The 27,460-nt window shown below is 42.8% G+C and overlaps 1 protein-coding gene across 4 annotated transcripts in view; it reads right to left on the reverse strand.

Annotated features, from left to right (window-relative positions):
* MME (membrane metalloendopeptidase) overlaps nucleotides 1-27,460 on the reverse strand; it is a 589,667-nt gene that overhangs the window by 7,666 nt on the left and 554,541 nt on the right. The window lies entirely within an intron of this gene.

Genomic DNA, 27,460 nt, shown 5'->3' on the forward strand with positions numbered 1-27,460 from the left:
TGATATCGCAGGATGCGATGGAACATGACCTTTTACCCGTTGACAAGAAGTGCTATCACATAGCATTGTACACTACAAATAATATGGTTACGATATCACTATAATGTGATGTACATTTCACACAAGAATGGAACGCCATATGTATCGTTAAGATCAGTGTGTATAGGTCCACATTACCAAATTACGGTGAATGCAAGCAGATGTCCATGACCAAATGATAATGATGTGTTATTATATAGCACTTACACTTAAGAGCTTTATATAGAAAAAAATATACACCCAATATCACCAAACTTGTGTTGGTACTCATTAATCGACCTCAGAAGGATGAAAGGCTGAGTTGAGGCATTTAAGAACAGACTAAATCAGTGACTCACCCCCTGAAGTGTGCCTGAAATAAACCTTTAATGAGTCTAGCAATTATTGTATAGAATTCCAGAAAGACACATTATTTGGCATTCCTAATCTTTCTTATTTAAGGTCAGTGTTGAAAGTGTTAGACTTGTGTCACTCCTTTTCTTCTTTTTCTTCTTTTTTTAAGAGGCTTTGACAAGAAAGCCAGTCACTCCAGAACTAAGGAGCCACAGGGTGCTGGCCACAGCCCATGAGCTTGCATTACAAAAAAAACAAACTTTTTTTTTCTTTTTTTTTCTAGAGGTCGCAAGGGTGACCACATAGTTCGCAAGGGAGACCTCAGAGGTCGCAGTTGCGACCTCTGGCGACCCCTAAATGACATCCCTGCACCTGATCTGCTGGAACTACTGGAACACCATTTGTTGTATAGATGCCTTACAAATATCCAATAAAATTAAATTAAAACAGATAAAAAAATAAAACAGTAAATCCCCATTCCATGGAGTCCCATTGTACTCGATGTGGGAATTGCTGGTAATACTGGCTGTCTTTTGCCGGTGGGTTTCCTGGCTTAGCTCCAGCTGTCGGCTGGAGGTACCTCACACACCGCACCGGCAAACTTGTAATCTGCCAGTCCAGAAACGTGCCAGTAAATGACATTTCTGGCTTGTTAATTCTGGACAAGAAGGGTTGTAATGAGGCCCAGAGAGATAGGAACAGATGCCTGCCTCACAGAAGGAGCTCTGGCCAAGAAGAGAAGTGCTGCATCTCTGTACTCCTCCCCAACTGCCTCCACTGTGCACTGTTTGTTTTATGTGAAACACCATTTATCTTTAAATGACAATATCATTGGTTCCCTATATTCCGATCTGTGGGCAACCCACAAGCTATAACTAATGGCAATTCTAAAGCATCACCAAAGAGTCAAAACTAATGGCGGTGCTAATCCACTCCATTGTTGGCCAAAACCTTGTTGTACCACGAGGTGGCTCTAAAGTATCACATTTTTGCAAAACCTAATACCAGCGCTAAAGCACCACCTTTAAGTCAAAACTGTGTAACATCACCAGGTGTTACTAAAGCACACCATATGAGATAACACTAATAGTGGTGGCAAAGAGCAACCTATCAGCCCAAAAAATGGACGTTCAAGCACTCATGAGCCACATCTAAAAGTTGGGCTTAAACCCCAACTGAGAGAAAACTAATGGTGATTTGAAACTAATAGTGATACTGAAGTGCCACCTGTGTCAGAACTAATGCTGGAGCTAAAGTGTCACCTACGAGCAAAGACTAATTGTGATGAGAAAGCGACACATATGAGCCAAAAAAGCAATGGTTATGTGATAAAACTAATAGGGGTACTAAAGTGGCACTTAGAAGACAACATTTTTAATGGTGCTAGAGCACAAACTGAGTGAGTGAAATCTAAGCAGCCTAATGTGACCTGAGGACTTTTCTTCCTCTGCAAAGTCATGTCCCCTATACACTCTATACAACTACTTTTGCCACATTGGGTGGCACTAAGTGCTGAATGGGTCAACACTAAAAATGCCGCATCGTGAAGCTTTGGAAATGCTGCCACTTTCACTTGTTGAAGCCTTTATCCAACCGAATGGAAACACACCACCTTAACTGTTTGAAATATATCTATGTTTGCCTCAAACTAATTGGATCTATTTTCTCTTTTTTTAAATTTCAGGACAGTATTGTAAAGAGGAAGGTTAAGAATTATTTACTTTATGCTACATATGTCTCCTTTTGCTGCAAGGGTAAAATGTTTTGGAAAGCAAAGCAGAAGCAGCATTTTAGTTACTTCACAAATATGTGTTTTTTCTGATGAGGAGAAATGTTTGGGGGTCCACATGGACCTCTTGTTATATATATAGATACAGTGTGATTGTATTTAGCCTTGGACATCTGGGAAAGGCCTAAGGAAATATGTTGGACTTCATTACGAGGTTGGTGGTGTGTGAAAAACGTGGCTGCAATTCCATTACTGCCACTTTTACGCACCGCTAAATTACAGGTTTGGCAGAACTATCACCCACAGAGAAAGTGGATGAATTACCTCCAGGGTCAAGCTGGAGATACATCGACCATTTGTCCTAAAAAAAAGGCAGAATTACAACTCTGTAATTCCACAAGTGGTATTTTTGCCAAATATATAAATGGAGACTAACACGTCCTTGCCACCACTTGTAATCATGTGGTAAACCCACAGGACCAAGGGGCAGTAACAGTAATTCCGTTTGGTGGTATTACAGTAGAATTACCACCAGAATACTGTCAAACTTGTAATGCGGCCCATGTCTTTTTTCCCTTGGATTCATTATCACTAATGACTTGTGGCACGGCATTCATATGCTATAGACTCTATACAGCAATCAAGTAACAATGTATGCTACTGCACCCTAGAGACAGAGCTATAAAGTAATTATGGCAAAAGTTCTTACTTTGGACCCAATCACAATGTCAGTGGTAATTCTGACAATTGCGGCCACTTGGTCCTACCAATTTACTGCAGGATTACAAGTGGGGTAACGGTGGATGTGACAAAATCTCTGCTGATCTGCAGGTGTGCGGGGTAGAGTGGTGACTAACAGACTAAGGCACCAACACTACTACTAAGCCAGCAATGATCCCAATCATAAAAGTAAAATGAGGCACAACATACATGGTGTACCTCATTCACCTCTTTGGGTAGCACAGACCGAGGATAGGTTATACTGTTTAGAAGAGGTGTGAGATGCTACAGAAGAAACACAAATAATATCCCTAAAGCATCCTGATGCCAAAAACCTGCAGACCCTGCTGCTTCTTTCAAGTGACAGGCAAATGGCTCTGTGGGGGGAGAATCAAAGGCAAATGAAGAGGGCCTGAATTCAAAGTGAGAGGCGCTGAAAAGTTGCATTGTTTTTTTACACGTGAGTTATATGATTCCACTATTTGGGAAACATTGCACAGATAAAGCAAGGGAACAAGTGCGCCTTTTGGTACGAACAACACCAAACACACGACATGAAGATTGCCTCTGTGTAAAACTAGGGTGCCAACATATACATCATTTTAGTAATTAACATTATCATCCGGCACTTGCTTCCTTGACAGACAGCACTGAAAAACAAGAGAAAATTGCCTGTCTCACTAAAAAATATGTCTGGCAGCACTATGAGAACTCAAATAAATATTGATGGGACACAGAGCAGCTTTATATTTCAACAAATGCTTCTTCATTCCTTATGTTTCTTACGAATTATGGAACTGCATCTCCAAAATGCTAAAGGCCCAAGTGTGCATTTTGAATCAGCAAGGAAATAAACCAAGTCTGCGCATTAGAAATAATTATGTAAAAAAAGACTGTATATTTACAAGTGATTTGTACAAAGCTTAAAACAATATGGTGGGTGTTGTAATGCATTAGAGTGTAAATGTGTTGAAAAGCAGTGCATGTTTTGTATTAGGTTGAATATATTTGGTGTTCAAATCATCCTGATATTTTTCTGACTTCACGGTGACCGAGGTTTCACCTTGAGCTGGCTCCCACCTTTCAGAAACTCTTTAGGAGAGGAACATGTTAGAAAAATCCTCTAAATATCGAGACAATAGAATTTGTGGTCTTTTGAGAGATTAAGATCTGAAGTGGATAAATGGTTGGAGCTTGTATTGCTTTAATTGCTGACCTCAAAAGCAAATGCATCTAATAGCTGGCACCCTTTGACTCAGCCCTCTCTTAAGAACCAAAAGGTGCATTGGTCTAATGCAAGTAGGACAATGGGGCCTGTCAAAAGTGCCTGATCAATCATTGATGAAGGCCTCACAGAGTGGTGTTTACGTATAACTCAGGGCCCTCAAATTGAAATCAGGGCCTGCACAATCATGTGTTTCCCTTATTTTGAACAGCACATGTTATTTGCCATTGTTCCTATATGCAAATGTGAAGGTTACTCATAATTTCATAATCATATGAGAAAACCGAAGGTTGCATTTACAAGCTCATGGTCTCCATTTTATTTATGTATTTATTTATATGTATATGGGAGGAACAATGCTCTTTTGATCACAAATAAATGTACACTATGTAAGAAATCAGATTTGATCGGAAGCATTGTCCTTGTTACAATGGGTTGAGTTTGAGGAACATTTTGACAAGGATGTGGAGGGGAGTAAATTGAACAGTCACATAAGTGGACAATACATAAGTGGACATACATAGATTAAGGACAACCAACATTGGAAATTGTATAGTGCAGGTAGGCAGTATAGCAAGCTGTCCTTGGGATATGACCATGATGGGTGAAGTGCTATAGTGGAGGCAGAGGAAGTGAAGGACAGGGGCAGGTTAGAGGCAAGGAAAAATGGTAGCTAGCAGGAAGATGAGCGTTAAGAGGGTAACTCATAGGCAAGAAAGTAGGCTTTTAGTTTGGTTTTGAACACATCTGTTTGGACCAAGTGGATCAAGAAGAGAGAAAGAGCAAAAGCGAGAGGATGCACAGGGAGGGCAAGGAGCCACAATTGTATTCAAGGAGGCAGAGTAGAGATTATGCAAAGGCTTGTAGATTTGGATAGGGGAAGATAGATACAGTGGTGCCTTACCATGAATAGATTTGTGAACCAGGAGAATACATTTAAATCTGGCTCTGTTTTGCATCATCAGCCATCAAGTCAAGGGACAGCATGAGGAAGTAGCTGTGAAGTAAGGGAGTTCATAGAGAGTCCTGGTAGTGAAGTTAATGATCTTGTTGAGAGGTAAGTAAGCATAATTGGCGAGTCCAAAGAGGATGCTGGCACAAAAGGCTGGTTGAAAGAACACAAGAGTAGGGAAGATATGCTTGGCAGTGTTGAATGGAAGGTAGTGCCTGATTCGGCTAATATTTAGGAGGTTGAGGCGAGCTGTTGTTCCATGTTTTGGAGATGAAAGTAGAGAAAGTGTGAGACGGGTCATAGATGATACCAAGGTTTCCAGTTGAAGAAGAGCAGGGTGGAGTGTCAGGTGCAAACTGGATAGGCAAGGAAGAGATGACAGAGAGAGCTTTTGGTAGACATTAACATCAGAAAGTGCAAAGCCATCCAATATTTAATGGTAGAGAGATAGTTGGAAATTTTGATAGAGAAATCAGAAGAGAGGTGATTAATTTGATTGATTGATTGATAAGGTATTTTAATGTTCCTGTGCAAAAGTGTTTCAAGTTGCAACAGTTCAGAAAAGAGAAGGCGATTTGGGTTTTGTCCACAAAGAGATGGTATGAGAACCCAAAGGAGGAGAGTAGTGCCCCAAGAGCAGTAGTGTAGAGTGTAAAGGGGAGCGGACACAAGACAGAGTCTTGTGGAACACCAACAGTAAGAAGAAGGAGTTGATAGATGCTGTTGGTCCAGGTGACAGAGAATTGGTGAGGTGTAAGGTAGGATCCCATCCATGCAGGGGTTCTATCATGAATCCCAAGAAGAAAGAGAGTATCGCGCCTTGAAACACTGGCCTATAGGCATGTTGTAAACACCATATCATATCATATCATTTCATATTAAGGAGATCAGAGTGATCAACAGTATCAAAGGCAGCAGACAGGTCAAGGAGAATTAGGTTAGAGTATAGATTGGCATATTTAGCAGAGGTGAAAGATATACACTCTTTTATTTTTATAATAATTTTGATCACAGATGAATTTTCTTTGTTTTTTTATCTTTAGTTCCTTCAAGAAGTTTGTTAAATATCCATCCAAGATCTGATAATTTTTTATGGTTAGTCCCGGATGGTTTAGTTTTTCTATCTTTTCTTTCAATTGACCAATTTCTTTAGTAGTACATTCATGCACTAGGGATGCCTGATGTATTATCCTTATCATCATTTCTTTTGAAGTTTTTATCAAAAGCTCTTCCCAGTCATTCAAATCTGCCTCTCTACTATGTTTGAAAGAAACAACGTATTATGTTTGGTTACATGACCGTAACACTGATTGAACAAAGATAAAAGCTTCTCCCAAGAAAGAGAAAGAAATAACCTTATATGTATACACCAAAATATTTTTTTGAAAATGTATAAATGTAAAAGAAAAAATTTGTCAAAAATCTAAAGAAATCTATTTTCTAAAAGAATATAATTAAATAATAAAGAAAATATAAAAACTAAAACATAAAATAAATTGATCCAAGAAAGCCTAACGTTAGGCTTAAAATAGTTACTGTTGCAGGCTGCCTGCTGTTATAAATGAATAAAATAAGGCAGCACTTTGCTAAGGCCTACAAATGAGGATTATCTTAAAATCGCAAGCCGTTTTGTCTCTTACTAAGAAAAACGGCAATCAAAAATGTCCATGGCATGCCGGATGCGATGACGTCATTGTGTATCATTGCGCGATGATGTCTTGGCATCCGGAATTAAAAGGCAGTGATTTCTCAGTCAAAACACATCGTGGATCGGCGAGGAGAGAGGGTCAAACGGATCTCCTCTCCAGTGACTGGTAAGATCATGGCTCTTCCCCTTTCTAATTGCTTTAGGACTGTAAACCTTTAAGTACTGGCTAGGAACGCAAAACAATGCAAGTAGTTAAATTGAGGATACTCAGCATCTTGCATTAATGTTAGAGCAAAAGGAAAAGGAGAAAGACATCCCTATTCTGCATAATTAAGTTATACTATAAGATTGGTAAAATTGAATTAGTGATTACCTTAAACTATACAGCAGAAAAAAATGTTTCTCTAATCTTGTTTTTCTGATTGCTTACTCTCTTTATTTACTAGAAAGTCTATACCAACTGTGAAAAATGCAACAATTTGTTAACAGAATAAATTCAACAATAGAAGCCAATTTCTGTATAGCGAGAGCTACAGAAAGTAATGAACAGGGTGAGTAAATACGTAAACAAAATAAAAACAAAGGTTTTACAAATAGGGTAAACTGGTTTGGGTATGCACACTATGAGGAATGTTAATGATAATGTTGTGAAATGTTTGATTTTGTTTATAGATTTGTGTAATTATAGAAAAATGGGGAAACACTTGAAGAGAGACAGCAAAGATGAATTTTCTATATTAACAAAAGCAAAGAAGTATGATGTGAGACCACAGTAAATAAAAAAACAACAGTGAAAAGAATATTAAGTGGATATTGTGATTTCTGAAAAAAAACACATGCCATCACCCTGATAGTAATTATAACAGCTGGCACACTGGGGAAAATACCACTTAAGAAAATACTGAACCTACACAAAATATTGCAAAGGTCACAATATGGGTATCTACCGGGCTGACAACTACAAAAAATTGGAATAAAACAGACTCGCCAAGGATAAAAGCCTAATTTTGACCGGCACTTCTGTAGATAAACACCACCCGATTATAGGTTTTAATTACTCCCTCATTCTGAAGTCCCATAGAACTTAATTGAGGAGTGGTGGTAATACCAAATATGGTAATGCTGCCTTCAGCATTTCCGCGTTGTGTGTGGACATAATAGCCCCAGTCAAAAACAAGTGGTATTTTTGTGTGTGGGGTCCAAAACGTATAATCAGATGAAGACATAAAACAGGTAGTATTAAAAAATACCTGTTTCATATGGCCACTTGCACTGGCAATCTATCTTAGTGGATTGTCAAACTAGGACTACACAGTAGAAGGGATTGCACAAAATAGGTAATTTGGGAGTGAACAAAGAGACAATATTCTAGGATGTATGATATATGATATGTTATTTTATTTATATCGCGCTCATACACAAGTGTTTCCGAGCGCGACCAAGCAACGGGAGGGTAACAAGGGAAAACAAAAAACAAAAAACAAAAAAACAACAATCTTAATAGGCCCAGTGACATTAAGAACGTGCAAGTGCCTGGAAAGGGAAAGGGGGAAAGTGCATAGAGGAGAGAACATTATAAATAGTGAGTGCAATAAATAAATATATACATACAGACAGTGAGAAATGGTAGTGCAACCAGCAGTGGCAAGTGCATGATTAGTCAGATAGGGTATATCTGATAAGTGCACAAGAAAAATGGGGGACTGAATGTGTACAGATTCCAGTGCAAGGGGTGGCCCTGAGGCAGTGCAGGAGGGAGGCTGGGTGAGCAAGTATCTGGGCCTGACGGACAGAGGGTGGCCAGGTGCACGGTGCTGAGAGAGAAAACAGATCAGCAGGGGAGAAGAAGGGCAAAGGCAGAAGCAAGAAGGAAGGTCTTGAGGTGCTTACGGAACCGGAGATGGTTCTCCCCAAGTTTCAAGGTGGCCGCGAGGCTGCTCCAAAGGGAGGAGCAAGCCGAAGACAGAGATCTGCCACCAGTGCATTTCTTTGAAAAACAACTGACCCTGGGGGAGTTAGAAGTAGAGGAGCGAAGGGCTCAAGAGGGGAGGTATTTATGGAGGGATAGTTGAAGGTATTTTGGACCTAGGGCCCAGAAAGCCTTGTGGACAATGTAGAGGGTTTTGAATTTAATCCTAGAATCCACTGGGAAATTAAGGTATTTCAGAGAAGGTGAGATATATTCCCATGGTTTGAGGCCAAGGACAAGACTCGCAGTCCTGTTCTGGGTTAGTTGTAGAGGGCGGAGAGTGGAGGCAGGTAGATTTAGAAAGAGGATGTTACAGTAGTCCAACCTAGAGAGAACCAGAGCTTGGGAGACAGTGAGTTTCTGCGGGAAGGAGAGGAAAGGCAGAGTGCCTCTAAGGAGGTGCAGTAAGAAGTTTAACCACCTGCAAAGCTTAAGTTTGCGTCTTCAATTTGAACATTTGTATGAGGGAGGCTGATGCAGGTGTATACAATGAAATGCATAGAACAGCATGGAAGGCATGCTATGAGGGTGGGAGTGAGAAATTGGTAGCATAGATAGGTATATTTGAAAGTATCACAAAACTGACAGATTCAGAGTTTTCAAAATGAGCCAGATGAAAATATATTAGCTTTCGGATACAGTACTGTACATTAGGATTCCCTTGTCCTGCCCTTCACTGTGCATTATAATAGACAAGGGGCTGCAATCAGATGACAAGGGGACAATTTGGCAGCAAAAGTCAATCCTGTTCCAGAATCAAAGGATCAATGTCAGCATAGGTGTAATATACCATGCTCGCTGGGATATAGGCTGCAAGTACAGGAATGCAAGGGCTATATGTGTGGTGTTCATATATTTCATTGTAAGCATGCCCTATTCACCCTAATCAGCCATTCTACCTCACCCTATTACCCACACTACCTTGCCTAACACATCCAGTTTACCTCACCTTACTCACCCACTCTAACTCACCCCATGTACTGTCTCTACCTCACCCTACTCACACACACTACGTTGCCTTACTCATCCAGTGGACCTCAACCCTCAGCCAGGATGCCTGTTTTATTTAGACGGCACAATGGCTAGAGCCTTTGTTAAAGAGAACATCATTTTGCGTGAGCTATTGTCATATGTGAGGGAGCATTACCAGGAGGACATCCGTAAATTGCAAATGTTGTGGGACAATGAGCCCAACGACTGCTCTGGAGAATCTTTTATGGGGAGACAGGGACTCACTTTGGTTCATACTCCCCCAGAATCACTTGACCTGAATCCGATCAGATTGATGTGGCCACAGCGTAAGGGGTACCTCAAGCGTGCGCCTAAGACATAGCCAGAATTCTTGGAGGGGATCTTTAAGTTGTAGCTGTGGGTCCTGACCCCAGATAGCTGTACAAAGACGATAAGCCATATTCAGAAGGTGCTCCACGTGGTCGTGGAGTGCAATGGGACTTGACCAATATGTGAATGGACTTTATTTCCCCCTCTGAATGCACACAGCATTATGATATTTTGTGTTACTTAGTTCGCCCAAAAAATAGAACACAATTAGAGAGTACATACTAGAACTTCTCCCACTTCCCAGATCCCACTTCTTTTCATGGGATCAAAAGCACAGTATATGTGAAGGACAGGAAGGTGAAAGGGCATTTACAATTGTATGGGGTGATGTTTGAAGGCTGCCCGTGGACCACACCCTGATGTCAGAAGTTGGGCGGGGTATGAGTAAAGGCTGATGGCTGCCACCATTGTCTGGGACGAAGGGGAGGCGAATCTTGCATGCACAAAGGCAAGGATGGTGATCCTCAGACAAATAGGAGTGCCCACTGAGTTATAAAAGCCATCAAAGTTCACATGCTTGTACTACTGTTCCTATTACTCGAAAGTGACCAATGCAGACCATATCCCTCAGGCAGTTCTTAACAGTTTTAGTGTCTAATCAGGCCAAGCAGGAAATAAACTCTTCTTACTCAGAGCTTAGGGTATGAGTGGGGAGACACATGGCATGTGGGGGAATCAAATAGAAAGTGATGGCAGTCAATGATGCTAAAGGGACAAGTGGGACCTACCTGGGTGTGGGTGAGAAGGTGGGGAGCTAAAAGGTGGTGGATAAGTTTTGTGTAGGAAGTAGTTTGAAGAGCAGGTTTGGGTGAGGAGAAGGTGGGAGCCGATGGTGATAGCTGGCAGTAGAAGGCATGTGGTACAAGTATGGCGGTGAGGCAAGGATGAGGGTACAATGGTGGGAGCGGGTGAGGAGATGGCTGGGGGGCAAGGGTAGGGCTGGTGAGGAGAAGGTGTGGAGTTCAAGGGTAAAAGTAGCAGAGGACTACTGAAGAGTTACAAGAATAGGATTGAGTGAGGAGAATGAGGGGAGTCCAGGTATGGAGGTCAGTGAGGAGTAGGCAGGGCTTCCAAGGGTGGGGGGGGGCATACCAGTAGATGGTGGGAGTACAATGATTGGTCCTCTGATATCACTTTCCTGATGCCAATGCTAAACTGCCAACACCAAGATAGCAGATGTCTAATTACACATGACATAACTAATAATTGAAAGGCGGAGGAGGTACACGTATTATACTAATGTACCACATTCACTTGTTTTTATTTTAAGGTGGCACTGTCCATTACTTGCTTGTGTGAACATGTTCCCTTACTCTAGACATTTGATCTTTGATTGTGTCACCTTAAGCTTACCTGCACATTTCAGGTGTATATTTAGCCACACATCTTAGGGTTCATCACAATCTATTCCGATGTATTTTTGGATTGTTTATGCACTTTCTGATATGTGCACCCTCTGTAAAGTTTTAACATGGGCGATATTGCCTCATTCAACACAATGGTAATGTGAATTGCGGTGTTGATATTCATGTTTTTCTTGCATGGTTGATTTTCTCAAATCTCTGCCATGACTGGTATAGTAGTTGGCTTCAAATGTTGTAATCTCAGCCAACAAGTAATGTTCCTTTTGCTTCAATATCATGCAGTGAATCCAGGCATGCAAACACACATTTATTTAATTTCCCCCCATTGGTGATATCCCTCAAAGGAAATACATTTTACAACTCCACTGTGTGGCACGTAACACTAGGTGGGCTGTCAATGTGCGACATTGTTGCTCCATGCACTTGTACTATCTGTTATGATTTCATAGTTATTTTTTCACTTTCTGTACTGTTTCAAGGACTTGTAAGAATGTAACTGTATTCTCCCATGTTCCCTCCCTCCTTGAAGCGCTTCAAAACACATTGTGTATAGGCGCTATACAAATAAACACTCAATTAATCAATCAATCAATCAATGTGTATCTCTAACCAACATGTCCAATTATTTACTGCCCTGCAGTGTAGCTAATGAACGCATCACAAAGTTGCTCTTGCCCCAGCAGCACAGTGCAATACTGTGCTCTGTTTAACTTATACAAGCTAGTAAATGCTTCCCAACCAGAGCATATGTAATGTAGAGCATTGGACACTCTAAGCCTTGAGAGCTGGACGTAAACATATTCGACCTATGCTTGCCTTTTAATGATTTTCCATGCATTTGCTTTCACTGCGCTGGGAAGCGTACTGTTACAATGCCGAGGTTTGTAAAGAAAAAGTAGCTGTGGTTGGATGCCTGGTGATAATGGTGCTGGATCTGACTGTTGTCAGCTGTTATAGTGATGCCTGTGTGTGTCATCATGGAATCACTGCAAGAAACACTTACGTTTTCATGGTGTTGAGGTTCTTTATTGGTTTTCTAGATGGCAAGAAATTGCCTTGGTGTTGCAAGCAGGTATTTGTACATATGCACAATGAAAAAAGCCAACAACTGTTTCGACCAGGTGTCTTCATCAAGGTGGATGTTTATAAGGCTGGGTGGTCCTTGGACAGGGCTGGACTGTGAACTAAAGGAGGCCCTGGAAATAATTACTGGGGACCAAAAGAAGCCCTGGAAATAAAGTTCAAAGTGGCCCTAAATGACACATTTTCAGCAAGCCCAATGTTTTCCTATGAGAAAATTTGGAAATACCACAGAGAAGAGGCCCAGGGTGAAGAGGCCCACCGGGAAATCTCCAGAGTTCCCTAAAGGCCAGTCCACCCCTGTCCTTGGATAAGTAGCAGAATAGCTTCTGAAATGCCTGGTGGGGCCACGGTGTATGCATTGTTACAATGCACTACTGAAAATGTGTTGTATGAATCCAATGTTGACGGTCACAGTCATATTACAGTCAGTTCCATCCCTCTCTACCACTGCTCCATTATTTTTCTTAATGCCAGGCACCACAGCATGCAATATCAGTTGATGTAATACATTTCCTCAGGGGTGGGCTCTCTCGTGGTGACTCTTTTGGTGTATGCTACTGCTGAGCATTAATCAAGTCTATGCAAAAAGGACGAGCATACTCGTCCTTAGCCCTTGAGGGGTTAACAGTAAATGGGAGTTACTGCTGACAAGGATTCATGTGGTACACTGCTGCAAAGTGCACATGAAAGAATTGAGGTTGAGTTACCTGTTTTCTTTCCCTTCCAAAGTGTGGATGCTCTCCTTTCACATGCACTATTCCTGTCTACAGGGGAATGGGGGGGGGGGGCAAAGCTTAGAGTCCATCTTGGTGTCCACTCTTCGTTGCTCTGCTCAACTGTGTGATCAATCAAATATTACAACTCTAGACTGCAACGTACCCTGCGTAACTTATTCTCCTGATCCCTCTGTCTTTTAAGGACATTTTTAAGAAAAACGGTTTCCTTTGTGTCCCGCAACCCTTGAGCTACTTCCCCCTGCAAATACTCTGAAGTTTTCTGGAAAGACCCAATGACACACATATCACTTCAGAGATGAGTACCAAGGTGAAGGGGTGCTTTGTCACTGTATATTGCAATACAGAAATACAAATGCTCGGAATGTTCCACATGCACGAAATGGGGGGCAACTACATCACTTCCCATAAGAGGTAAATGAAGGCCCTAGCTGACAGAGCTTCAAAGGGTCTGGGTCCCACCACAAGCCAGTCAACGCAGTATGGGGGGGGGTATCCGAGGGATCCCACCCAAACGAGGTCCATGCATGCATGACGGCAGAGGACAGCTAAACTACACATAAGAACACCTAGGAGATAGTCACAGGGGCACGTGCACTCTCACCAACCCTATGGACAGTGCTGATCTCCTAGGGAACGGTCACACGAGCACATGTTCCCTCCCCAATGCAAACATAAATCTTTTTCATTCAGCCTTATTTTGACAATTGTCATAAAAGCACATCCAAACACATCATATTAATCACAACATGAAATTTTCGTAATTAACTGTCAAAATACTGGTGCAGTGTATTATTAAATATGCAGAGCAATTAGCGATTATTTTTGTGTATGGTATATGGCTCCCCTAAGCCAAGCATACAGGTGGTACATTGTAACGACATATGTACAATCTATCATAGCCAAATACTTACAATACATTTTAGCAGAATACAGGCTAGTTATAGCCTTGTTGTTCAGGCCAGACATGTTATCTTTTCAATATGACGACATGCACATACACATACACATACAGGAGTATAGCTCAGGGGCAACACTTTTGGAAGCCAGACAATGCAGAGCAACACAGGTTTGAGTCCCTGTGCCGGATTAAGAGACTGGTCACTGGTTTTAAACTTGTTATAAAAGATTAATTAATTAATTGCACAGGACATAGGAATACACAGGTCATTACGACCCTGGCGTTAAGGTTTTAACGGCGCCGTAAAAGGTGTCGGCGCCGTTAAACCCTTAACGCCTGATTACGAGGTCCCTTTGCGGGACCGACCTTAACGGCTGGTTTTACCAGCCGTTAAAATAGGGTGCCGCAAAGGGACCTCGGTGCTAATTACGGTACTGCAATTTGCGGTAGCGTACTTAGTGCCTTCCCCAGTCCCATTGAGCCCTATGGGGCGAAAATGGGAATGGGGAAGGGCCATGGTGAAATGGGGAAATACTGCCCCGCCAACCTTGGAATGGGGCGGTATTTCCCCATTCCACCATGATGGACTCGTTACAACACCGGCACCAACCATGGTGCTAATAGCGCCATGGTTTAGCACCGGGGTTGTGTTTCCGGACAGAAGGGCCTGATTCTGATGTTGGTGTAAAAGAAGAAAAGTGCCGTCCCGTAGGAGAGCAACACTTTTCTTGTTTGCACCTTATTCCGATGAATGGTTGGCTCAACCTACACTGTGCCACTTATATGAAGGCTGTAGCATCCTCATTTTACGGCGTAGCAACGGCCCTAGTGACCGTTGCTTTCATTGCAGGTAATGAGTGAGTGTATGCTCCTAAGTCATCGCCATAGTTACGACTTTTTTTTACTCAGTGTGCCGCTTTCTTGGGAGTCATACATGAGGAGTACTTTCACGCTTATCACTGCTCAATCGTACTGCAGCCTTCTTTGTACTTCTGTGCAACTTTCCGAACAGTTCAATTTGGATCCCTAAGGGTGAGGTGGTGAGAGGAGCTAGGACCCTTCCTTTGCAGACAATACGAGTTCCATTGGGCACTGTCCTAGGCCTCTCTAAACAAAAAACCCAGTCCTTTGTAAGTTCTATGGTCAACTCTCCGAAGTCACCATCACTGGCCACCCCACAACCCATCTTAAATGTCACTTTGCTCTCAGACAGTTTACTGGCATCTGTATTAACTCTGCGGCCAGACAACAATCGTTCTGACCCTCATTTGTAAATAAATGAAATGTCAACCCTCCTGTCTGTGTATGAAATAATAAGTTAGGGCAACCAGAATACCTTCCCCTGTGCACCCCTCACTTCTGGGACACAGATGTCACGAGGCTGATCCTGGGCTCCAGCTCCTAAAACGTGCATCATGTAGAGCAGAGCAGCACGTTGGACATGCTTTTCCTATTTTATAAAAGTGTTGTGGATATTCTTGGCAGCCCTTTTGTGAAATATGAGTACTTTCGTCGTTTCATGTGACAAATACGCACTGTTGTCCATCTACAACTACTAACACCGCTGTTTTTGCACTAGATTTACAGCCACAAATACACAACACCTCAGCTCTGCTCCCTCCTTCCCCCGTCAGTCTACACGCAGGGCATAGGTTGGAACATTAGTGACAGGGGTGTTGCTAGGTTTGGCAAAGATCCGGGGCTACACTAATATCGGGACCGTTGAGACTCGGGGCTAGCTAGCATTTTGGTTGTAGCCCCTGAGATTCTATCTGGGGCTACAACCAAAAGACCTGGGCCTATAGCCCCCCCCAGCCCCTGCTAGAAACGCCACTGATTGTGGATTACACTTCCTCTGTACACCCATGCCCAGGCTGTTTTTAATTAGGAGAATTCCATTAAAGTAGTTATGTGCAAAGCGCAAGTACTGCTCATAGCGTGCAGCATTGTAAACAGACTAAGGACCCGTTCATGAAAATGAACGCAGAAATCTTGCAAGGGCCACGTGCCAAGAAGGACTCTGCGCGAGCTATCGTGCACAATAAAAAATGCACGCCCCGTCAATTCATGGAATCCACTGTGCAAAGTAACCATATTCACAAGTCGTGCCCGGAATGACACAGACATGCCCACATGCAAAGCATAAGCAGCCTTTTGCATGCTCCGCAGGTGCGAATATATGCACCACTCAAACAGGGGGTGGGGTCCCCCGCAATCAGGCCTGCATCTCGGGGACCCTCTGCAGGGTCCCCCGTAACTGTTGCGGTCACCTCGACAACAGGCGTAGAAAAAATCGTAACTCGGTCTAAACTCTGAAAATCTGTGTGCACACCACTGTAAACCATTCCTGCACCATGCTATACTGCTTATGCACACACCTAAGATAGATCGGACCCCGGTTGCATACACGCACCCCTAAAACTGACATCCAAACACACCTCTGCACTGCAAATCCTATGCGCAAGTGTACTTATGCCTGCCTTCGGTTGGCGTAGTGATCGAGGGATTTGCCTGGTCATTCCTATGCCGAGAGGCTGCGCAAATGTTTCCATGAATACGTGTCATTTGGCGCAAACGTGGGCGTGCGAGGGACTGCCTGTGGGCTCTCCCTCGTAATGCCCACTTCTCACATGTTCTTACCCATTTTCTGAGTTCCGCCCCTTCTCAGCTCTCTGAGCAAGCCACGCCCATGCTCTGGGTGGTGTCTTGCGTAAGTCGCTAGTAGGCTCGTACAGATGTTTCGGGTGTGCACGAATTCCACACAAGTCCCAAGTCCAGCGCCGTCAGTTCCATGAATCAACGAACGCAGATTTGCATGCAGTTTGGTGCACAAGTTCGCTATTTCCTCCGCAGATTATTCCATGAATCGGGCCCTAGGAAGTTGATCGCTATTCGTCAGTTTTGCTAAAACCATGAAAACAATGTATTTTGACCTACAGTACTAGACTTCTTTTTTATGTTGTTCGGGTTGTCCCACAATGCTATTTCTCCAAATTGGCCTTTATATGTCTAAGCCATCAGACTTGTGAAATCCACTTTAGAAGGTTCAACATCGCAGCTTTATAAGCATATAGATCTGGTTCAAGTTGTAGTTTAAGCAAGTATAAAATATCAGCTTTAATGTTATTAGTGCATCAATTTATAACCACCCTAATTCACAATGAACTGGAATGTTTGTAGCAGTAAAAGGAAGACCTTTAAATTGCTTTAGAATTTTTGGTTGATTAGCCTCAAATTTCTGCACCATAAATGCGGGCTTGCCTGGGTTTAGCTTTGTAGACAGTCAATGCTGGCTTAATCAATTTACACCCTTTTTCGCAAACGAATCTTAGAACAACTCTGGCATTTTTAATAAGGCTCGGATTGGATTTTGTGCATTAATACTAACAAATTCCCCTTCTATTAAATCTTAGACCCAGGTAGTGAAAGAAGTGGACTTCTGCAAGAGGGAAATTATTGATGCATAAGTTAAGGGTTTTAACTTTTTTCTTGTCCTGCAACATACCATGGATTTGGTTTTGGTATAATTTATAGTAAGGCCTTTAGCATTGCATACGTCTACAAATAATTAAATTTGCTTATTTCATCATCTGCGAAAAACAAAATATCCATGGATTGACCATTCAGAGATGAAGCATCAGCCACCAGGCTTGAGATATTCATGGCAATATTATTAATAAATAGGTTGAATTAGAATGGAGCCAGAGCACACCCCTGTCTTCCTCCCTTTACAATTGTAATCACTTACTATGCACTTAATTTATAGACCTCCAGGGCCCCTTGGGACATTTGAGGAAGACTTACATAGTATACTTGCCACTAACCTTAAACTATCCTCCCAACTACTGTTTCTAGGTGATTTTAACTTAGGATTTAACTATCCTGTAGACATGCAAGCTTTATAAATAGCTAATACCCTTAATGCACTCGGCCTATCGCAAAAAAGTTAATAATCCTACTCATATAAAGGGTAGAACTTTAGACTGGATAGCCGAGTATAACTGTACAAGTACCATTACTGCTATCACGCCCCAACTCTGGACTGACCACTCTCTGGTGACCTTCACATTATCAACCGCCAGACCACAACAGATGACTTCACACAAGACTACAAGGCTCCACCCTGTCTAACTAGAAATAAAAAAACATCACTGTAGACAAAGTGATCCCTGCTATCCTACCTACCTTAAATGCATTGCCCGAAAATGTTGACCCGAGTACCATGGTGCATGAATACAACAAAATCATGCTTACTACAGTGGATACAATTGCTCCACTCAAACTAAGAGCAAGTAAAGCTAAAGCCCACCTTAACAAATGGTTCACCCCACAACTAAAGGACCTCCGTCTACTGAAGAGAAAGTGTGAAACTTCCTGTAGACTTTGCCCTTCTACTGAGAACTAAAATAAACTAACAACCACCTCAGCGCACTACAAAAAAGAAGTTTGCCTTGCAAAAAAGAATTCTTATAATGAACGCATTGCCAAATCTAATTCTAGTATGAAGGAATTATTTACCATACTAAAAGAACTTGAGTCCCCGATCTCGACACCTGACATATGTACCAAAAATGAAATCTGGTGCTCAGATATTCAACAGGCACTAGCTAATAAAATCAACACTCTCCAAAATAAAATAAAACTAAAGAAAGACTCTCTTTTATCCCTTAAGCCATCCAATTGCAAAGGAGATATCTGTCCAGTGCAGATCATAAAAGATGCTGCTAGAGACCTCTCCCTGTTTATCTCTAAACTGGTCAACGCTTCATTCTCCTCTGGCACTATCCCTGCCAATTTAAAACAATCCTGGGTTCTCCCACTTCTAAAGAAGCAAACTTTACATCCACCTATTGCTACCAACTAACGCCCCATCACAACGGTACCATTTCTACTATAAATACTGGACAAAATTGCCTAGAGATTCAAAAATACCTTGAGCTACACAAACTTCTAGGGGTTAGACAATCTGGCTTCTGCCCTTTACACGGGACAGAAACCGCCCTGATTGATTTGAAAACACAGATTTATGAGCTGAGAGATAAAGGGAAGACAGCACTACTCCTATTACTTGATCTCTCAGCTGCATTTGACTTAGTAGATCATAAGATCCTATGCAGACACCTGCACTCAGCAGCCCACTCCTCCACGGAGGCTATCAAATGGATAGAATCCTTCCTGAGCCAGAGAACCATGAGGGTGTTCTCCCCATCGGCAGTGGCGGACCCCTCCCCGATCCTATGTGGGGTACCTCAGGTCTTGTGCGTCTCCCCTACCCTATACAATATTTTCACCAGGCCCTTGTTTGATGATCTGGACCTTCTGGGAATCACCTACACTAATTATGCAGATGATACACAGATTCTCCCCCCGCTTTCTGGGGATCATTGCGAGGACTTGGCGTTGGTGAATAGGATATACCTCATAATTCAGGCATGGATGGCCACTCACGGTCTATGCCTGAATGACAAGACAGAGGTGATAATTCTGGGTACTCAGTCTAACATTAACAAACTAGGTCATTAACATTTCTCATTTACCATTGATGGAAGTATTATCAAGGTATCCAAGGAGGTAAAAACTCTTGGTTTCTACCTCGACTCCACCATGTCTTTTGATAAACAAGTTAAATCTCTAGCCTCTAACACTGCCTACACATGTAAGCTTATCAGAGCTGGCAAGCTCTCAAATGAAAGTTGCATTATCCTGGCCACAACATTAATTCTCTCCAGGTTAGATTACTGCAATGCCCTTTAAAGTGGTGCCAACAAAGCAATCATTCAGAGATTACAAATATTGCAAAATAATGCTCTAAGAGCTGCACTAGAAATGAACAAAAGACTTCACATTGCCTCAACCAGACTTCAATACAAGTGGCTTTCCACCTATAATAAAATACATATAAACATGGCCTCTTTGGCTCACAAAGCCTTAAACAATGTTGCACCTAGTTACCTAACAGATAAACTGAAGAGAAGAACCTCTAGTAGGCCCACAAGAATTGGAAATACCGATTGCCTTGTGGTACCAAGATTTAGGCTCACTAAGATTGGTGGCAACAGCTTCCCTGTGAAGGTTGCTAAACTTTGGAACTCCTTGCCTCATGAGCTGAGAGTAGACCAACCTTACTTACACTTTAGAAAGAGATATACCACCTATCTCAACTTGATTTCTGGGTAGATAGTCTTTTCTCCCACATTACACTTCACCTCTTTGACGTTGTTTATCTTGTGTTGATTATTGGAATTGCACTGTGTAGCTCTGAACTGTATATAAGTTGAACATTTTATATTTTACTTTTTACCTATCCTTTGACTGTAAGTCATTTTACCTGTACATGTATGTGGTCATGTTGTGAATTACCTGTAACTATGTAAGCTTTGCATCTTCTTATTTGCTGCGCCCTTTTACCTCCGGGTTTGGTGCGCATTATAAATAAAGAAACAAACAAACAGACAGTGTATTTTCCCACCCAGCCCACAGCAAACCTTAGCTGCATTGTCCGTGTAAAGATGAATTATAGCCTGCAAAGATCAGGTGGTACATTCAATGTTTCCAGAGAATCACAAAGGGCTTTCTTAGCACTGACTCGTTGGCCTTTTGGGATCAATGCAGCGAAAATCAAGATTTACCTACATTAAAACAACACACATGGTAACTAACAAAAACAGCCTAAACCGCTGACCTATTGTACCCACCCCCTTCTGGAAACCATCATTTAGTGTAGGTATGACATTATTGGAACTTATCAATTCCTCCAGGCGCCTGCCCATATAAGAGAACAACATTGCCACATTCTAATGTCCCCAACACATGAGGAAATACATTTGTTTCTCCATCACTGATACTGAAGGAGCCATTACATATTATGACTCATCCATGCACAGCTGCAGCAGCCCGGCTGTTAGAAAGTTCCGCTCAGACTAAGAGAAACATATTCAATCACAGCACATGAGCAACGAAACAAAGATCCTCAGTCTCTTAATCTTTTAGGGTAACACACTTGTAAATTCCCCACAAAGAAAGAAGTGTAAACATAGCAAGCTGCTTACCAAGACTTTTTCCAATTTTAATTAAACACCCTAGGAAAGCAGAGGGTACCAGACAGGCAATGACAACAGGGCTCCCGGGAAGATGGGGGGAGACTCTGAACATGTCCATATGCGCAAGAAGACAGCAGGCCTTCATTTGTCACCATACCAGCCCTAATCCAAGTCACATGACCACCAGCCCATAAGTCATTCACCTAACAGTGCATCCATCAGTACACAGGTGTTCTCAATAGCATTACACACCATCAAGGCGGCGGGAGGGGGCAACCCTCCTCTATAAAACAGCCAGTTCAGTTTGCCAAGGTGGGGAATTTGCGTAGAAGATGGTGGAAGGAATTTGTGGAAAGCGTCAGGAGAGAGGAATGCTGAAAGGAGAACAGGAGAAGAGAGCTGGAACCTGGAAGGAGAGTTTGGAAAAGGCTTTTCTGAGTATGGTTGGCCTGACAAGATGGATGCAGAAGAAGCTATAGCAGAAGATAAGTTGACCAGCTGGGCCAACCCAGTTGCAGATAGTATGAAGATGAAACACCTGAGTTGGGAATCTTCTTCATGGAAGAAAAACTGAAGGCGGTTGAGGAAGAAAGAGAGAAAATTAGGAGGATGAAAGCTGCACACCTGTGGGAGACCACCCAGACTGAAAGACCACCTTAGCAGACTGCCAGTGTAGAGACCCCCACAAGAATATGATGGAAAAATTTCCTGGAGATCTATGAAAGTCACTGCGAGAAAGTCCCTAAATCTTAATCTGTATGAAGCAGGGGCAAAATAGTGAAGTGATGGATGATGGGGGAATGCAGAAAGTGCATTTTTACTGACCCTGACCAGTAGGAAAGTTCTGCTTGTAGTGTGAAATTCTGCAGTGCCCATAATTGCCTAACTTTAGTTCCAGATAAAAACAGAAGCCCTTACACGGGAGGAAGCAGTAGCCCTCACTGAAGAGCATGCTGAAACTAGGGCACACAGAAAGGATGAAGACCAGGCGCAAGCCCGGGCCTAGATGAAAGCAGAAGCCTTGGCCCAAAAGATGGCTAAAGACCAGGCCTGAGATAAGGTTGAAGTTTTAGTCTGGGGGAAAACTGAAGCCCTGGCCCAAGGAAAGGAATCAGTAGTGGTTGGTAAGGTAATGAAAGTCCTGGGCAAAGAGAAGGCATAAGCCCTAGCCTGAGAACAGGCTGAATCACTGCTCAAAGTAAAGGCTGAAGCCGTGGCCCGAGAAAAGACTAACACCCTAGCCCAATGGAAGGCGGCAGCTCGGGATAGAGACAATGTGGATACTTTGTCCAGTGAACAAGCAGAAGCCCTGGCATGAGAAAAAGCAGAGATCTTAGACAGAAAGTAAGCAGAAAACCAGGAACAAGAGCATACAGAGAACTGGGCCTCAGAAGAAGGTTAAGCCATGTCCTGCAAGGAAGCCAAAGCTTTGGTCAGAAAAAGAGCAGAAGCTCTTTCACTTGCGAGGAAACTGAAATCATTACTTGAATGGAAGTCACAGCCAAGGAAGACGCTCAAGCCCACAGATGAGTGAAGGGCCTAACACATAAGAAGATCACTGAGATGAAGACACATACCACAACGAAAGCGGAAGATTCCAACAAAGAGGAGATCAAAATGGAGGAGAGGACCCAACAGTCTTCAGCCAATCTTGGTAACGTGGGGAGCCCTGTCAGGGTTTGGAAGGGTCCTGGGATATCCTTAAAGTGGACACAGAAACCCAGTTTCCCATTAATGCAAACCTGTAACCTGCTAGGCCTCCCGTCGGCTATAGCCTTGGATTAGGCACTCTGAACACGACTGTCATAATTGATGGCATTAATCCACCTCAGGGGGTTTAGCGGTTCAGGTCTATGACCTCAGAGTAAGGGGGGCGTCCAGACAAAAGAAGGATATATGTGTCAAAGTCTCCTGCCTAAGGTAGGGGGCCAATATTGAGGTGTTCATAGGAGTTGAGGGCCACCACAAGCTTGTGGATGTTGAAACCAAAGGAGGTATATGGCGGATCCTCAGAACACTCTATGTTCCTGCACTAAGGAATTGCACAGTCACAGAAGCGCATGCACCATCCCCAACCTATAGGAACCTTTGACCTCATATCCATTTATTTTTTTTATTTTATTTATTGAGCATTTGTTAGGCGCCTATACAACCCAGTGGTGTTCCAGGCACCACAAGGCAAAAGAGGGAAGGGAACAAGGGGAGTAATTATACAATAACAAAAAGCAATAGATAATTAAACAATAATGGTCCCACTAGGCCTTGTGACATTCAGACGTGCAAGTGCAATTAAGGGAGGTGAAGGACAAGGGAAGGAAGGAGGGGAGGGAACAGGTGTGGGCAAGTGCTGGTTTGAGCCCAGTAGGGGAAGTGCCAAGGGATACCAGGGGAGAGGACTACTGGCTAAGTGCAGGGGCGGAGGTGCCCTTTGGGGGGGGCACCTCCACCCAGCAAGGGGCCCAGAGGGAGGGACGGTGGGGGGGTGCTGGTATCTACCGGTCAAAGAGCCTGGTAACCTGTGGGGCTCATGAAGGACCAGGCCGTCAGTCTCAGCGGCAGTGGGGGGATTAGCAGCGGAGGGTGAGCGGGAAGGAGATAGAGAAAAGAAGAGTTTTGAAAAGTTTCCAGAACTTAAGGAGGTCTGGTTCAAGTTTGAAAGGGGCAGGGAGGCTGTTCCAAAGAGAGGCGCCAGCGGAAAAGAGAGACCTACCCCCCACTCTCTGCTTAGAGAAGCATTTGATCAGCTGATAGTTTCAGCTAGAAGAGCAGAGGGCTTGAGCAGGAAGGTATTTGGGGAGAGAGAGTTGGAGATAGCGGGGTCCCAGGCCCCAGGAATCCTTGTGGATTATGCAGAGGATCTTGATTGTGTTTCTTGCTGCCACTGGGAGCCAGTGGAGAGATATTAGGGCTGGAGAGATGCAGTCCCTGGGCTTAAGGCCCAGGATAGGTCTCGCAGCCATGGTCACCCAAGGATGTTCACAGGAGCTTTTTCACCCTCATCACTCCTACTGAGAAAGACAATTCCCAATAGGGTTGTCACATGATGTTCCCCCTAGTTATGCTAAGAGGCAGGGCCCCCCCAGAAATGATTACTATCATGCCACCCATACAGGTATGCAAGACCACCAGGAGGTTATTCGCAGGAACATGTATTCCCTTATCACTTATACTCATATTCCCACCATCTCTTACTCTAGCATTGCCCTCCCAGGGAATAGTGCTGGGCATATCAATCTTAAACATACCTCAATGCGTTACAATTGCATGCATACGATACGAGATTGGCCTCCCTCTTTAAACAATATCCTTCAATGGAGTCAGTGTGCCCTGTTCAAAAAGTGTATATTGGCCAAGAACCCCGGATGTCTAGTCTGGTCCCTTGCTCAATATTTGCTTACTTCAAAACAGACGGTTGTTGCAGAGTGGCGAAATCACATATTTGATATTATGGCCACGGCTGATTTATTGTTAAGCATCCTCTTAGAGAATCCAGAAAGAGTCAAGAAAAACTTGTATTTACGAGACTGGATCCATACCTGGGACCTTTGCTGCACGTATAAAGGCTTTGGTAATAACCTATGTGTAGACAAAAAACTTGGAATGTATGAGTCTTACTGTTTCTATATCCTTCGGCGGCCGTTAAATCGGCTTTTACACGGTTCAGATTCAATCTTTGACCGACCAAAGAGGTCTTAGCTAAACGAAAACTAATTAGTCAAACATTGAATGTATGTAGATTCTGTCAAAGTGCTAATCGAAAAGAAACTCTACGTCATATCATGCTGGAATGCTCAGCCTTGTTAAGCACCAGAGAACTACATTTATGTAAACACTATATAAACTTAACTGCATTCAATGATGATGACATATGAATATGTTCCTTTCAGCAAATCGAATGTCTAATTGTATTGCAGTTGTACATTTTCTACAAGCTGTATTCGAATTATGAGTATATGCATAAGCTGACATAACATCAGATGATGATGCCTTTATCAAACCACTGGGTAATTTGTGCAAAAATATAGCCTAAATTCTGACATTGAATTTCAACACTTGACAAAATGTTAGTTATTTTAATTACGGTTAACAGCCATGAAAGTCTTAAATGTTTAGAGAAATAACCTTGTCAATGGATTTTTGATTTGTTTTAATTGCAACAAAATGTTGTATTGACTAATATTGTAAAGTAGAGTAATCAGCTAAATCAATTAAAAAGAGAAAAGTGCTGGGCATAAGCCTTATAGAGACCTTTTTTCATAAGGTCAACATATTTATAGAACGATTTAAGCTCCCTCGGCACACCCAACCAATTAGCTTAGGAAAGGAAGTCTCCATTTAAGAGAACAACATTGTCACCCTCAAATGTCTTTGAAGAACAAGGAAATATACCAGAGGAAACATTATACATTATGACTCAGACGTGAGCATCATGCATCACACATTACACAGAAGCCCTCTTGTTACAAAGTCACATTCAGACTAATAGGAACTGATTTGCGCAGACCATACAATCAAAGAAACAAAGAAACTTAATTTGCTCAGCAACGCAGGGTTACAAACCTGCACATTTCCCATGATGAAAGATGTTTGAATACAGAAAACTCCTTTCCATGCTTACACATACATTTTCCAGCTCAGTATTCACATGATAGAAAAGCAGAAGGACCCATACTAACACAGGCAATGCCAACAGGACTCCCAAGTGAAGCGAGGAAGGGAGACACCAGTCCTATTCATGGTCTTTGCAGGATTCAAGATGGCATTAGGCCCTCATGCAACCTCAGGCCACCTACCTTCCTAGTTGCATGACCACTGACCCATGGTCCAACCACCTAAGAGTACTGCCCTCAGTTTTCAGGTGCTCTGAATAGCACTAAAGACCAACCAAGAGACAGATAAACCCTGCTGTATAAGACAGTCAGTTCAGTCTAACAGGGTGGGGAGTTCAAGGAGGAGTTGGAAGAAGGGTTTTGGTGAAAAGTAGGAAGAGAGAGGAGTACAGAGAGGAGAGCAGGTTGAGAAAGGAGGCAGAAGGGAGAGTTTGGCAGAAGCTGGAAGAAAAAAGAGTTGTTAACAGAGGATGGAGAGTGGGTAGGGAGTGGAGGATGCAGACCGATAGAGAGAGAGAGAGTGAGAGAGCACTTTGGCAGCAGGTTGGCATCTGAATGGGGAATCAGAGGTTAGAGAACGTAAATAGAGGAGGTTGGAGGGATAAACCTACATCAAAGAGAAAAGAAATTGTCACACAGAAAATAAAGAGATCAACCATCAGAGAGTCACCAGATAAGGTGGGAGAAAAGGTGAAGGTACACCAGTGGATGAGGACTAAGAGAAAGAAGGGTACATACAATTACTACATCTGAGGAGGTGGGAAAAGAACATTAAAGAAGTTCTGGCAGGATACCACAGGGACACATTGAGCTGCTCAGTAAATAGGGTACTCCATGAGCACTACTTTGAAACCTGTGACAACAACCCCTGATTGGAAGAGAGGCATTACAACTACCTTGACCTCCAGAAGGCGATATTTAATCTTTCCCCAAGCCCAGGACCTGATGGCCACAGAAGCCCTAATCATCATACTCAATGGACAAAGTTTCTGAATTCCTGCGAAACTCACCATCTGAATACAACCTTCAGGATCATCGACTGGACATTCGAGCAAGAGCAGATGGAAGCCAACCCTGTGATCTTTGTAACAGACTCTGTACTGTATTTTGACTTTCCCTAAGAGACTATGGGCATCATTTGAGTTTGGCAGTATTTTGGTGGAAAATCTGTTGAATTGCTACCAACATTGGTTACCATTACCGCCTTTCAGTCCTGTGAACTTACTGCATGATTCCAAGCTGTGGTATGGCAGTGTCAGTATCCTGTTTTGGAGTCCATAGGATTGCAAGGGAATTTTGCCAGACTTACCGTGAGCTGTGATTCCGCTGCAGTAGTTCCACAGATTTTTGGCTGGAAAGTGGAGCATTTAGAACCTCACAGGCATGATGTACACTGATATAATATTCATCATGATTGAACATTTCAACAGAATGATATCTCAGGAGAGAGGACACCTGCTTGTAAACAGCAGCAACATCATCCAGTGAAAAGCTATGTTTGGTTGGGCATCTCCAAGCGTGGCCCAGGACCCATACCACGTGCTTCTTCAGGGATAACTTTGTTTGTCAGGTGCTGGTGCAGCATGTGAAATGTTTTTCATCCCTAGAGCACCCAAACATCTCTAGTTATGTATGCACAATATCCAAAATATTCCTCATTCATTTCAGAGGCAGCATGAAAAAAATCCAATCAAAATGGTCTCGGCGCAGTTCAGGCATTATTTGAAGTGAAATTCACAAACCATGAATGAGGCTTGGCTCTTGAATAGATG

This window comes from Ambystoma mexicanum, chromosome 10 (genome assembly GCF_040938575.1).
Source record: "Ambystoma mexicanum isolate Mex_15411 chromosome 10, UKY_AmexF1_1, whole genome shotgun sequence".
Lineage (NCBI taxonomy): Eukaryota > Metazoa > Chordata > Amphibia > Caudata > Ambystomatidae > Ambystoma > Ambystoma mexicanum.